Genomic DNA, 12,675 nt, shown 5'->3' with positions numbered 1-12,675 from the left:
TGCCCGTCCTTTCAATATGGATGTTTGCTGGATCTTGTCACTCAGCTTGAGTGACTGCACTCACGAGCATGTTTTCGGCTGTACCCACAGGCTTAGCAGGTGAACATGTCTCTCTTCCTCTAGACTTTTCTCCTGAACCCCTGCTTTGTCTCTCCACCTAGATGCCCCTTGGGCAGATCAGTTACACTCAGCCTTTCGGGACAGAACCATCATGTTCCGCGGCATGCCCGAATGCATTCCAGTATTCCCGTCTTCCGTTTCACGTGTCCAGCGATTGCCACCACAGTCGGCTGCCTGGACCGTTCAGAGCGTTGTTGTAGGGCCTCCTTCCCCCACTTGCCAAGCACCCTTCGTGATTTTTCTTAAATCTCTTCACCTCTGCTCTCTAACCACCCCCTCACCTCCCAGTCCCCCATCCCACTGCCAAGACCTTGTTCAGATGCAGTGGCCTTATATTAAGCATTTCTGCTCCCATTCGCTCTCCCTCTATGCCAACCTCCAAAAAGGGTCTAGAAAGATCTTTTATACAAAATTATTCTTGAAGTGTAATTGACATCCAGTGGCATGCTAGTTTCTGGTGTACAACATAGTGATTTGGCAATTCTGTACACAACTGGGTGCTCACCGTGCTAAGCATGGTCCGCATCTGTCACCACACAGTGTTATTACAGTGTTACCAACATATTCCCTATGCCGCACTGCTCATCTCTGCGATTCTGTTTTATAACTGCAAGTTTGTATCTCTTAATCCCCTTCACCCGTTTCTCCGGTCCTCCTACCCACGTCCCCTCTGGCAACCACCAGTTTGTTCTCTGTATTTAGGAGTCTGGTTTTTTTTTGTTTGTTTTTTAGATTCCACATATGAACAAAACATGATTCTTATCTTCCTCTGTCTTGTTTCACTTAGCATTACCCTCCAGGTTCATCTATATTGTTGCAAATGATGAGATTTCATTTTTTATGACTCATATTCTAGTGTGTGTGGTTGCGTGTGTGTTTCTCCCACCAGCAGTACCCGAGGTTTCCTTTTTCTCTACACCCTCACCAGCACCTGTGTCTTCTCTTTTTAATACTAGCCATTCTGACTAAAATAAAGTGACAGCTCACTGTGCTTTTGATTTACATTTCCCAGATGATTAATGGTGTGCAGTATCTTTTCATGCTCTTTTGGCCATCTTTATGTCTTTTTTGCAAAAATGTCTATTTGGGTTCTCTGCCCATTTTTTTTTTTTAAAGATTTTATTTATTTATTTGACAGAGAGAAATCACAAGTAGATGGAGAGGCAGGCAGAGAGAGAGAGAGGGAGGAGGAAGCAGGCTCCCCGCTGAGCAGAGAGCCTGATGCGGGACTCGATCTCAGGACCCTGAGATCATGACCTGAGCCAAAGGCAGCGGCTTAACCCACTGAGCCACCCAGGCGCCCTCTCTGCCCATTTTTTAATTGGATTGCTTGCTCCTTTGGTGTTGGGTTGTATAAGTTCTTTACATATTTTGGACATTAACTTCTTACCAAATATATTATTTGCAAATATCTTCTCACATTCAGTAAGTTGCCTTTTAGTTATGTTGATAGTTTCCTTTGCTGTGCAGAAGCTTTTTATTTTGCTGTAGTCCTCATAGTTTATTTTTGCTTTTGTTTCCCTTGCATAAGGAGACCTATCCCTATGTTGCTAAGACCAATGTCCAAGAGATTACTGCCTATGTTTTCTTTTAGGAATTTACGGTTTCAGGTCTCACATTTAAGTGATCTTTAATCCATTTTGAATTTACTTTTGTATATTGTGTGAGAAAGTGGTCATTCTTTTGCATGTAGCTGTCCAATTTTCCCAGCACCACTTATTGCACATAATGTATTTTTCCTCATTTTATATTCCTGCCTTCTTTGTCAAAGATTAATTGAGTATAGATGCATAGGTTTATTTCTGGGCTCTCTATCCTGATCCCTTGAGCTATCTCTATTTTTGTGTCAGTACCATATAGTTTTAACTGTACGGTGCTGTAGTATGTCTTAAAATTTGGGATTGTGATACTTCCAGATTTGTTCTTCTCTGTCATAGTGGATTGACAACACTATACATAAGTCAGTGATCACCATGAGAGTGGACTCATCACCAGTCACCATATAGATTGGGCTATTTGAAGTCTTTTTTTTTTTTTAGATCTCCCTTTTTTAAAAGTTTTTTAAAAATTTATTTATTTGACAGAGAGAGAGAGAGATCACAAGTAGGCAGAGAGGCAGGCAGAGAAGGGTGGGGGTATCAGGCTCCCTGCTGAGCAGAGAGCCTGATGTGGGGCTCGGTCCTAGGACCCTGGGATCATGACCTGAGCCGAAGGCAGAGGCTTAACCCACTGAGCCCCCCAGGGGCCCCTCTTTGAAATCTTTTGTGGTTCCATACAATTTTTAGTATTATTCTTTCCAGCTCTGTGGAAAATGCTATTGGTATTTTGATAGGGACTGCACTGAACCTATAGATTGCTTTGAGTAGTATGGACATTTTTACAATGTGAATTTTTACAATCCATGAGCATGGCATAGCTTTCCATTTGTTTGTAACACCTTCAATTTCTTTCATCAGTGTTTTATAACTTTCAGAGCACAGGTTTCACCTCCTTCTTTAAACTTATTCCTAGGTATTCTATTCTTTTTGTGCAATTGTAAATGGGATTATCTTTCTCATTTGTCTTTATGTTACTTCATTATTAGTGTATAGAAATACTACCAATTTCTGGGTATTAAGTTTGTATCCCGCAACTTTACTGAATTCATTTATCAGCTCTAATAATTTTTTGGTGGAGCCTTTAGGATTTTCTGTATATAATGTCATGTTATCTGCAAATAGAGACATCCTTACCAATTTGGATGCCTTTATTTCTTTTTCTTATCTGATTGCTATGGCTAGGATTTCTAGTACTATGTTGAATAAAAGTAGTTGAGAGTGGACATCTTTGTCTTTGTTAGGTATTTTGTCTTTTAGACATCTTTGTCTAATTTTAGAGGAAAAGCTTTCATTTTTTCAGCATTGAGTATGATGTTAGCTGTGGTTTTTTCATATATGGCTCTTTTGTTATGTTGAAGTATGTTCCCTCTAAACCCACTTTGTTGAGAATTTATTATGAATTGATGTTGTATTTCATCAAATGCTTTTTCTGCATTTATTGAGATGATCATATGGTTTTTACTTGCTGATCTAATGTGTCCTATTGACTGATTCGCAAATATCAAACTATCCTTGAATCCCTGGAATAAATCCCACTTGATCGTGGTGAATGAGCCTTTTCTTTTCTTTCTTTTTCTTTCTTGAGAGAGAGAGAGAGAGAACAAATTGGGAGTGGGGAGAAGGGCAGAGGGACAGAGAGAGAGAGACTTTTTTTTTTTTTTTAAGATTTTATTTATTTATTTGACAGAGAGAAATCACAAGTAGATGGAGAGGCAGGCAGAGAGAGAGAGAGGGAAGCGGGCTCCCTGCTGAGCAGAGAGCCCGACGCGGGACTTGATCCCAGGACCCTGAGATCATGACCTGAGCCGAAGGCAGCGGCTTAACCCACTGAGCCACCCAGGCGCCCCCTTTTTTTTTTTTTGACAGACAGAGATCACAAGTAGGCATAGAGGCAGGCTGAGACAGAGGAGAAAGCAGGCTCCATGCAGAGCAGAGAGCCCAATGTGGGGCTCGATCTCCTGGGATCGTGACCTGAGCTGAAGGCAGAGGCTTTAACCCACTGAGCCACCCAGGCATCCCCTAGGGAGAAACTCTTAAGCAGGCTCCATGCCCAGCTCCATCTCACAACCCTGAGATCATGACCTGAGCCAAATCAAGAGTTAGACACTTAACTTACTGAGCCACCCAGATGCCCAGTGAATGATTCTTTTAATGTACTGCCAAATTTGGTTTGTTAATAATTTGTTGAGGATTTTTGCATCTATTTTCATCAGCAATATTGGCTTGTAGTTTTGTTTGTTTGTGGTGTCTTTGTCTGGTTTTTGGTATGAGAGCAATGTTGCCCTTGTGGAATGAATTTGGAAGTTTTCCCAGAAAGATCTTTCTGTCCCCCAAGTCAGGTAATGATGCTTTCCTCACCAGAATTTGCCGATGGCTCCCAACTGGCTCTAGGACAAAGCCTAAAATCCCTTGTACTGAAGGCCTTCACAGAGGCCCTTCTGAGCTGCTCCCAGGCCCCCAGTCTGTGCTCCAGCAACACTGACCCGATTGTCATGTTCTCTACAGGGAACACCCCTCCCTTCTCTTTCCCTCGACCAAATGCTTTTTCTCCCATAAAAACTGCTCAGACATGCCTCCTGAGATGCACCAAGGAGATAGATGGCGTACCTCTCCCACTTCCCTTTCATCCTACCTCCAGTGTAGTAATTATCCTATAGTATCATCACTCATTTGTAAGTCTGATAAACTCCATAGTGCCTCTGCTCCTATTCATATCCTGAGTTTCCAGCGCATTTCCTGGTACCTCCCTTCTTCTCAGCTGATAAGCCTTTTGTTTGCCAGTGTTAACTCTTGTGCTACTTCCTGTTCTTGGTTTCAGGTTCCTTCTTCAGATAATTACCAGGAAGAATAGGAGGATGGACATTTTCCACTAAGAACTAAATTATAAGATCATGGTGTCCTTCCTTTTGGTGGTGTGACACCCACAGGGAGAGAAGTTAGATGTGCCACGGGCCTATCCTGGTTTCATGCTCATGTCCTGGACTTTTCTCCAGAGTTCAGTGATCTCCCATGTACCGTCCTGCCCCAGTTTTCACCAGACCTTTTTTTTTTTTTTAAAGACTTTATTTATTTATTTGTTGATTTATTTATTTATTTTAGAGGGAGGGAGCGTGTGAGTGGGGGGAGAAGCAAAGGGAGGGGGAAGGAATCCCAAGCAGACTCCATGCTGAGCTCAGAGGCTGACACAGACCTCCATCTCACCACCCTGAGATCACGACCTGAGCCAAAGCCAAGAGTCAGATGCTCAGCCGACTACACCGCCTAGGAACTACCAGACTCCTACTTTTTAATCTCCGTCAGTTAGTGACAAATTTTCTGATCTCCAAATTGGGACTCTTGACATAGATTTTTTTTTTTATTTGTGAATTTATTTGCTTAAGAGGGCTTAAGAAACATGACAATGATCTTGCATTTAAGTGATCTCTATACCGATTTTACTGAAAAAGGATAAAATGACACTAAATTGGAATCGTTCCAGAAAATATGAAATGCAGGCTGCTAGGGCAAGTGAAGCTATTGCATAAAAATAAGATGAGAAAAGGACAAATTGTGGGTTCTGTTTTAGCCAGGATTTTAGCAAGAGATTTTATAAAGTTTAATTCGGCCAGAGCTGCTTTGGCGTCAGTCAAGTGTGTTGGTATGTCTGACTTACCATTGAAAATTATTGTTCAAATATATTAGAAAAAGAGAAATGACAAAGGGCATGGGAGAGGTCACTTACAGTAACAGTCATTGACCATCAGTGTTTGGAAAGTGAGGGCAAAGGTGGTGTTAGGGGTTAAATTGTGTCCTCAGAAAACATTTGTTGAAGTCCTGATTGCTCAGTCCTAACATTATTCGGAAATACAGTCATTGCAGATGTAATTAGTTAAGATGAGGGTCCTATGCCATATAGAGATAGAGATATTTCTATATTAGATAGAGATATTTCTATATTAAATTTGTATCTAAACTTAATCTTATTATTTGCCTCAAAAATTTAGGTAGCAATTCTGAAATTAAAGTAATTATTTTTAAGTGCTTAAAAATTTTAAAAAAGCAAAGAAAAAAATAAAAGCTATTAAAAATTCAACATAAGGGTGCCTGGGTGGCTCAATGGGTTAAAGCCTCTGCCTTTGGCTCCGGTCATGATCTCAGTGTCCTGGGACTGAGCCCTGCATCAGGCTCTCTGCTCAGGGAGCCTGCTTCCTGCCTGCCTCTCTGCAGATGAGAGTTAAGAATGTGTACAAGTTCCTCTACATCCAAATAAATTGGTTTAATGTTTATATTTTGCTCACTTCAAAAAAAAAAAAAAGATGAGGGTCCTAATCCAATATGACTGTTGTTTTTAAAAGATGATGGGACACCTGGGTGACTCAGTTGGGTAAGCAGCCAAGCGGTGATTTCAGCTCAGGTCATGATCTCAGGGTTGGGAGATAGAGCCCCTCCTCAGGCTCCCTGCTCAGTGGGGGGTCTGCTTAAGGATCCTCTTTCCCTCCATCCCTCCCTCTTGCTCTCCCTCTCTAAGATAAATCTTTAAAAAAATTTTTATATATAGATAGATATTTATATATAGACACGTATCTATATATAAGGATGATGTAAGGACACAGAGAGGACACCATGTAATACAGGCAGACTGGAGTTCCGAAGCCTTGAGCAAAGTCATACCAAGGACTGCCGGCAGGACTAGAGGCCAAGAGAAAGGCATGGGACAGATTAGAGCCCCGCCCTGCCGACACCTTGTCTTCGGACTTCTAGGCTGCAGAACTGTGAAAGAATACATTTCTGTTGTCTTACCCAGGTTATGGTAATTGATTACAGCAGTCCTGGGGAGGACTGGAACTAATGAAGGCAGGAGATGCCCAAGGCTACATGCCATGCGACTTCTAATAAGGGTGACACATGGGCTCATTTCTGGCCTTACTGGCAGCAGTGTCTCCTTTGCATTTCGGGCGGGTTCGGCCACCACTCCCTCCCTTTGAGGGAGGCATTTGTGATAACTATTGCAGGAGAGCTCAAGGCTGGATCAGGGACAAATGAATTGTTCATGATCTACGGTCAGTTCATACAAAACGTGACTGGTCCCATTGTAATCTGGTGCCTTTTATTTGCAAAAGGATGGAGCGGATATAGGTTGATTTTAGGTAAATGCATTGAAAACTGATTTGCCAAAATTCGATTTTGTGGAAATAAAACTTGCCTGCTGATGAATTCATTGAATTTGCCACCTTTGCTGATTTACTAAATTTATCATTTGATTTGAATGGGAATGACTTTCATAACAAAATGTGTTTTTTTTGGTTTTTTTTTTTTTAAATAGCAAACTGTTTTCTGGAAAGATTTTTTTAAATTTTGTTTTTAAAGATTTTATTTATTTGTTTGACAGCTAGAGATCACAAGTAGGCAGAGAGAGAGAGAGAGAGAGAGAGGAGGAAGCAGGCTCCCTGCTGAGCAGAGAGCCTAATGTGGGGCTTGATCCCAGGACCCTGAGATCATGACCTGAGCCAAAGGCAGAGGTTTTAACCCACTGAGCCACCCAGGCGCCCCTGTTTTCTGGAAAGATTTAGTTAACTGGTTTTATTTTGTCAGTTCACTCTAACAGTATTGAAATAAGATTCAATTTTCCAGAAAACTAACAATCATAGATCATTATAGCCCTCTTACGGACTAAATATATTTAGGATCTTGTAAAGCATACTTTATCACTAGGAACCTTGATTTCAGGGTTTTATATGGAAACTTTTCTGTTAGATTTCGGTTTGACTAACTTTTTTTGAAGCAGTTTTAGGACCATTCCTAAATTTAAATTTAAATTTAATTCCTAAATTTAAATTTAAAGTTAATTTCTTAACTACTCTATAACCTTCATTGATAACTTCTAGGCAGTAATAGTCAAATTTTAGTATATTATATGATTTTTCCTGTTGCTTCCTGGCTTATTTTTTATTCTACCCATTTTTCAACCTTAAAAAAAATTATTTTAGCATTTTACTTCTTCATTCACACTTTCGTACTTATGGTGTGGATATTTTAAATGTGAGGCATTCACCAGACCTTGTTTTGTAATAATACCTTGGGGCATCACCACTCTGAAAGGTTTTGCCCATTTGTCTTGAAGCTTTCTGCAAACCACAACCAAACCTATATATCCCTGTTGCTCCCTGTTAAAAACCAAAATGTTAGCATTTTCAAAAAATGAAGCGTCTATCAAAATACAAAAAAATATAGCTGTTTGCAAAGTCAAGAATAAATTTGTGGTGCTTCTGATAGTTTTACCAGCTTTTAAGTCTGTTTCGCAGTTTGGCGATAATTAAGAAGTTTTGTTGTCACTTAAAAAAGTAGATGTTTCACCACATCCACTCTGTAGCCTGCTCACTGCACGTCAGTCCCGTGTGTCTCTCACACGGTAGATTCTGAGACTCTTTTTCTTTTGCATAAACTAGAAACCAACTACTCATTCAGTGACCTGTTTTAACCAGTCTGTGAATCTGGGGATATCAAAATGTGATGGATTAAACTGAAAACATGTTACCGCAAGAGAGAAAACTCCAACTTGTCATTTATAAGGTCCTGGGTACTTGAGAAAGCGTCAACATTTGGAACTTGAGATATAGAGGGGACTCTCGTTCCGCAGAGCGTATCTCAACCCAGAAATCCCTGGAATATATGGAATTCCGAGTGGGCCATGGCTAGGGAGAAACGAAAACTCAACTAGAAACCAAAACCCAACTCAGATGTGGGGCGCGGAGGTGGGAGATTTGGAAGACAATGTCATCCTGTTCTGCACATCTTTTGATGGGGGCCGGTGGGGAATGCTTGCTGTTAACTGGCCGGCCTCTTTCCAGGTAAGGTACAGGCTGGGTTCTGGCCAAAGGACTGACTTCACTGGAGAGGTCCCACCGGTAGGCCCGGCTGGTAAACCTTCCCCTGCCACTCCTTCCGAGTCTGCCTTTGACTGGCTCCAGCGGAGACAAGTCCCAGCTGGAGGACGTGGAGCCATGAGACGGAAGGAAGCCTGGTCCCTGCAAGGCATCCCTTGGAGGGCTGCTTGCCTGCCGATCAATGACACAGGCTTTCATTTCGATTTCTCCTGAGCAAGAAGTAGGGTTCTCCTGTGTCAAGTCAACAGCCCTTGGCGATCATCTGCTACAGCAGCTAGCCTTCCTGATCATAACATAAAGCTTATAGAAACTATCGATTTTAAAACTTGGTCATTCAGTAGTGACCTTTTATGGGACTCCTTTGCTTGTCTTCAATAGTAAACTAATAGCCTTTATTGAATGTTTTTTTCCAGGCGCTGTTGAGACATGAACACAGACTGAACTGTCTTGTAGTCACCACAGCCCTGTGAGGTAGGTGGTGTTTATTTATTTATTTATTTATTTATTTATTTTTCTCAATTTAGACTGAGGTGGAGATGTGTAAGTAGCTGGCCATGGTCACGGTCACGCAGCTAATAAATGGCAGAGCTGGAATTCCAGCCCGTGCAGCTGGCTCTGTAATAGACTCTCTTCATTGCTCTCGAGGGACCAAAACCTCACCGGAGACTCGGGCAGATCTCTTTGACAGGAAGAGCATTCCAGGACCCTGGAAAACCAGTCTCGGGCCACTGAATTAAGAGGTTTCAGTTGTACAACTTAACACCCTCAGATGCCTGGTCCCAGCCCTGAGGGGCCTGGGGTGCCTAGGTCCCTTCTCCCTGAAGCCTGTAGGGTTTTGTGCATTTGTCAGTCCTGAAAGAGGAGCAAGAAACAGGCCAAAATGGTGTCCTGCAGGCTGTGGCAGCAGCGGCCCATCCCACATTCTTTACCCTTTGTCATGCTTCCCTTCTGGTGATGGGCCTAAAGCTGGGGCCTCTGGGTGGCCTTTTATGTGTCGTTCGAACCGCTTATAGTGCTGTGGACGTGTGTGGACTTGAGGAGGATCGCTCAACCCGCGCCTCCGTCGGTTTTGCTAGCGGGGTGGCCTCATGGAGGGTCCCCCTGCGCCGTGCCCTCCCCTCCAGCACCCACTTCAGGAGGTCATGGCGAGGCCGAGCCGCCTGCAGCAGCGGCATCACGGAGCTGGAGTTCTGCCCGCTCGGTTAGGTGTTGCCCCAGACCCGCTCTTCAATGAACAAACTAAGAGCTAAGCCAGACACACTGTCTTCGGCGGCCTTGACCTGTGCGAAATTTCACTCTGACTCGCGTCGTGTCTCTGAGACAGCTTCCTAGGCCTCAGATTTGATCTGGGGGCCTCTCGTGTTAAAGCCCCTGTCGGGGCCTCGCGGGAGTGATCAGGGTGTCGAGAAGCGTTCCAGAGCATGTGGGAGTGAGCACAGCCTAGAAGTGTTGAAATGCTCCAAAAGCAAGTGGAGCCCGTTCCAGGCAGACTGAACTTGCTAGACTTGAATGCTGCCCAATGGCTCAATTGTGATTCTGCCAAGGAAAGCCGTCTCTGGAGGCCATCAGGGGAAGGTGTGTCCGAGATCTGTCACTTACCGGCTTCTTGCAGGAGGGACGGGTTACTGATGCCACAGGAGGCCAGGACGTTCTTATCTCTTCCCAGGGAAGCTCAACGCCTTCCCCAGGAAGCTGTGTGAGGGGGCGTCTCTCGGAGGCGAGCTCTGGGTGGCTGCCAGCCGAGTGGGGTGACTGAGCCACACACCTGACCCATCGCACCACCCGGCGGGCCATCCCCAGCGCTCTCCTCATGTGGGTGGTGCTGCCTTCCCACAGTGAACCGGAGTGTCGTCATCTAACTGCTGATTTTCTAATGCTGCTGGAATAAATCTCCGCAATGGAGTGCCCTCAGACAACACAAGTTAGTTCTCTGGAGATCGGAAGTCCAGAATCACTTTCCCTGGCCTCTGTGAGTTGCAGACAGGTCTGGTTCCTTCTAAATGCTCCAGGGAGAATCTGTTTCTTGCCTTTCCCAGCTTCTAGTGGCCGTGTGTCCTTGTGACTTGAGGGTTCTTCCTGTACCTTCATCATGAGCATGGAGCCTTCTCCGCTCTGGAGCCAGACCCTCTGGAGCCAGACCCTTGTGATTGCATGTAGGGTACTCCTCTCTCCCGGCTAATTCTGGATAATCTCCCCACCTCAAAATCCTTCACCTAAACACCAGCAAAGTCCCCTTTGTGTAGGAAGTGACATCGACAAGTTCTGGGAATTGCAACACAGATAACCCTGGGGACCATTGTCCAGCCTCTCACTGTGGGTCCCGGCGTGCAGCCCTCCTCCGACACAGACCTGGCGCGTTCTCAACTATTCCTGAGAACATGCGAGGGCAGGAGAAGGCCAGGCTGGGGTTTTGGGGGGAGGAATCATCCACTTTAGGCAAGAGCACCTCTCTCAGTGCTGGTGCCATCTCTCCGACAACACACACACTCATGCATTTTTCATTCTTTGTCTCTGGAAAGTCTGCCTTAATGTTTACAATCTGGGTCAGCTTCCTTCTCTGAGTAGAAAGAGCAGGATCGCTAGCGAGTGTAAGTGGAGGGGAAGGCGGGGGAGAAGCAGCCAATTCCTCAGGGCTCGATCCCAGGACCCTGAGATCATGACCTGAGCTGAAGGTAGATGCTTCCCTGACTGAGCCACCCAGGCGCCCCTCAACTCCCTTTTAAATTTGCTTTTACTACCAAAGTATTTCTTCAGTGTCTGCCAGGAGTTTAGCCCTGGAATTGAAGGCAACACAGGAGACTCTGAGAAATGTAATTTCTTGTGTTTTGGGTTTTTTTTTTAACCTTTCCTCAGAAGCCGGCAAAAGGGAAGGAAACAGCCAAGCCTTAGCCTCGCACAGTGGAAGGACCTGTGCTGCCCCATCTTGGTTAATCCTTTGGAACATTCTGTGAGGCAGATATTCCCCTTAAGGCATGAGAAGCTCAAGACAGAGGGAAGTCAAGTAACTTGGCCAAAACCACACATCTGCCTGGTGGCAGAGTCGGAGTGCAGCATTTGCATGCCGGCCGAGAGATCCAGCTCCTGGTGGGACGCGTCTGTCCCCCGGGGGAACACAGGGCTGCGGGCAGAGCCAGCTTGCATGCTAGAGGAGAGACAGAGACAAGCATCGGGGTTGGAGGAGGTGAGTTTTACTGAAAGCGAGCAAGGGGAACCAGGGGCGGGATGGCCCTCTAGATCATAGGGTTGTCAGGGAAGGCCTCCTGCAAAGATGGCATTTGAGCAGGCTTGAGGGAGACGGGGGAGTGAGTCAGGTGGGTCCCAGCAGGCTGGCAGGCCGAGCAGAGGAGCCGTCTGCGCACGGGTGCCGAGCTAGGAAGGGTTCAGGGACCGGCAAGGGGACCAGCAGTGAGGTTGGGGGCGGGGGGCGGGGAGCAGCACAGTAGAAAGACATGAGGCTGGTAAGGTTGACCTTGCTTCAGTATGCCGACACTCGGGGAGAAAATTTAGTGGTATTGTAATTCTTTGTGTTTAGTAACACCATTAGAAAATTCTTTTTTTTTTTTTTTTTTTTAAAGATTTATTTATTTGACAGAGAGAAATCACAAGTAGGCAGAGAGGCAGCCAGAGAGAGAGAGAGAGGGAAGCAAGCTCCCTGCTGAGCAGAGAGCCCGATGCGGGACCTGATCCCAGGACCCTGAGATCATGACCTGAGCCGAAGGCAGCGGCTTAATCCACTGAGCCACCCAGGCGCCCCCATTAGAAAATTCTTAAATGGAACATTTTATTACTTGACCCAAGATTCAGGAAGATGGGGCCTTCGTTCCTGGTCAGGCTCTGTATCCGAGAAGTCAGCAGCCTCCCCAGAGTTGTGCTTTCCTTTTCCTGGGGACCAGCTCTCTCTCCTCTCTCGAGGACATCTGGGGTCTGCTTGTGACTGGGGCATGCACAGAGCAATGACCTTTAACATTCGTCACAGTTCTGTGTTGTCTTCTATGCCTTTGGTGAATACTGACTTGGAAACCTGTCTCTCTCCCTCTGGATGGGCGGGGTCATGAATACCTTGTTTCTTTGTTCTCGATGGGATGTTCTGATTT

At 44.9% G+C, this 12,675-nt stretch overlaps 1 long non-coding RNA gene across 3 annotated transcripts in view; it reads left to right on the top strand.

Moving 5' to 3' along the window:
- The window catches only part of LOC132006332 (uncharacterized), a 156,610-nt gene that overhangs the window by 18,479 nt on the left and 125,456 nt on the right, over window positions 1-12,675 (top strand). For all 3 annotated transcript variants that reach the window (XR_009401061.1, XR_009401062.1, XR_009401063.1), the window contains exon 3: window positions 8,995-9,052. This is a non-coding gene — a long non-coding RNA (uncharacterized LOC132006332). The remainder of the gene's footprint in view (window positions 1-8,994; window positions 9,053-12,675) is intronic.

Source organism: Mustela nigripes, chromosome 18 (genome assembly GCF_022355385.1).
Source record: "Mustela nigripes isolate SB6536 chromosome 18, MUSNIG.SB6536, whole genome shotgun sequence".
NCBI lineage: Eukaryota > Metazoa > Chordata > Mammalia > Carnivora > Mustelidae > Mustela > Mustela nigripes.
This window is presented reverse-complemented; position numbering and strand designations above follow the sequence as displayed.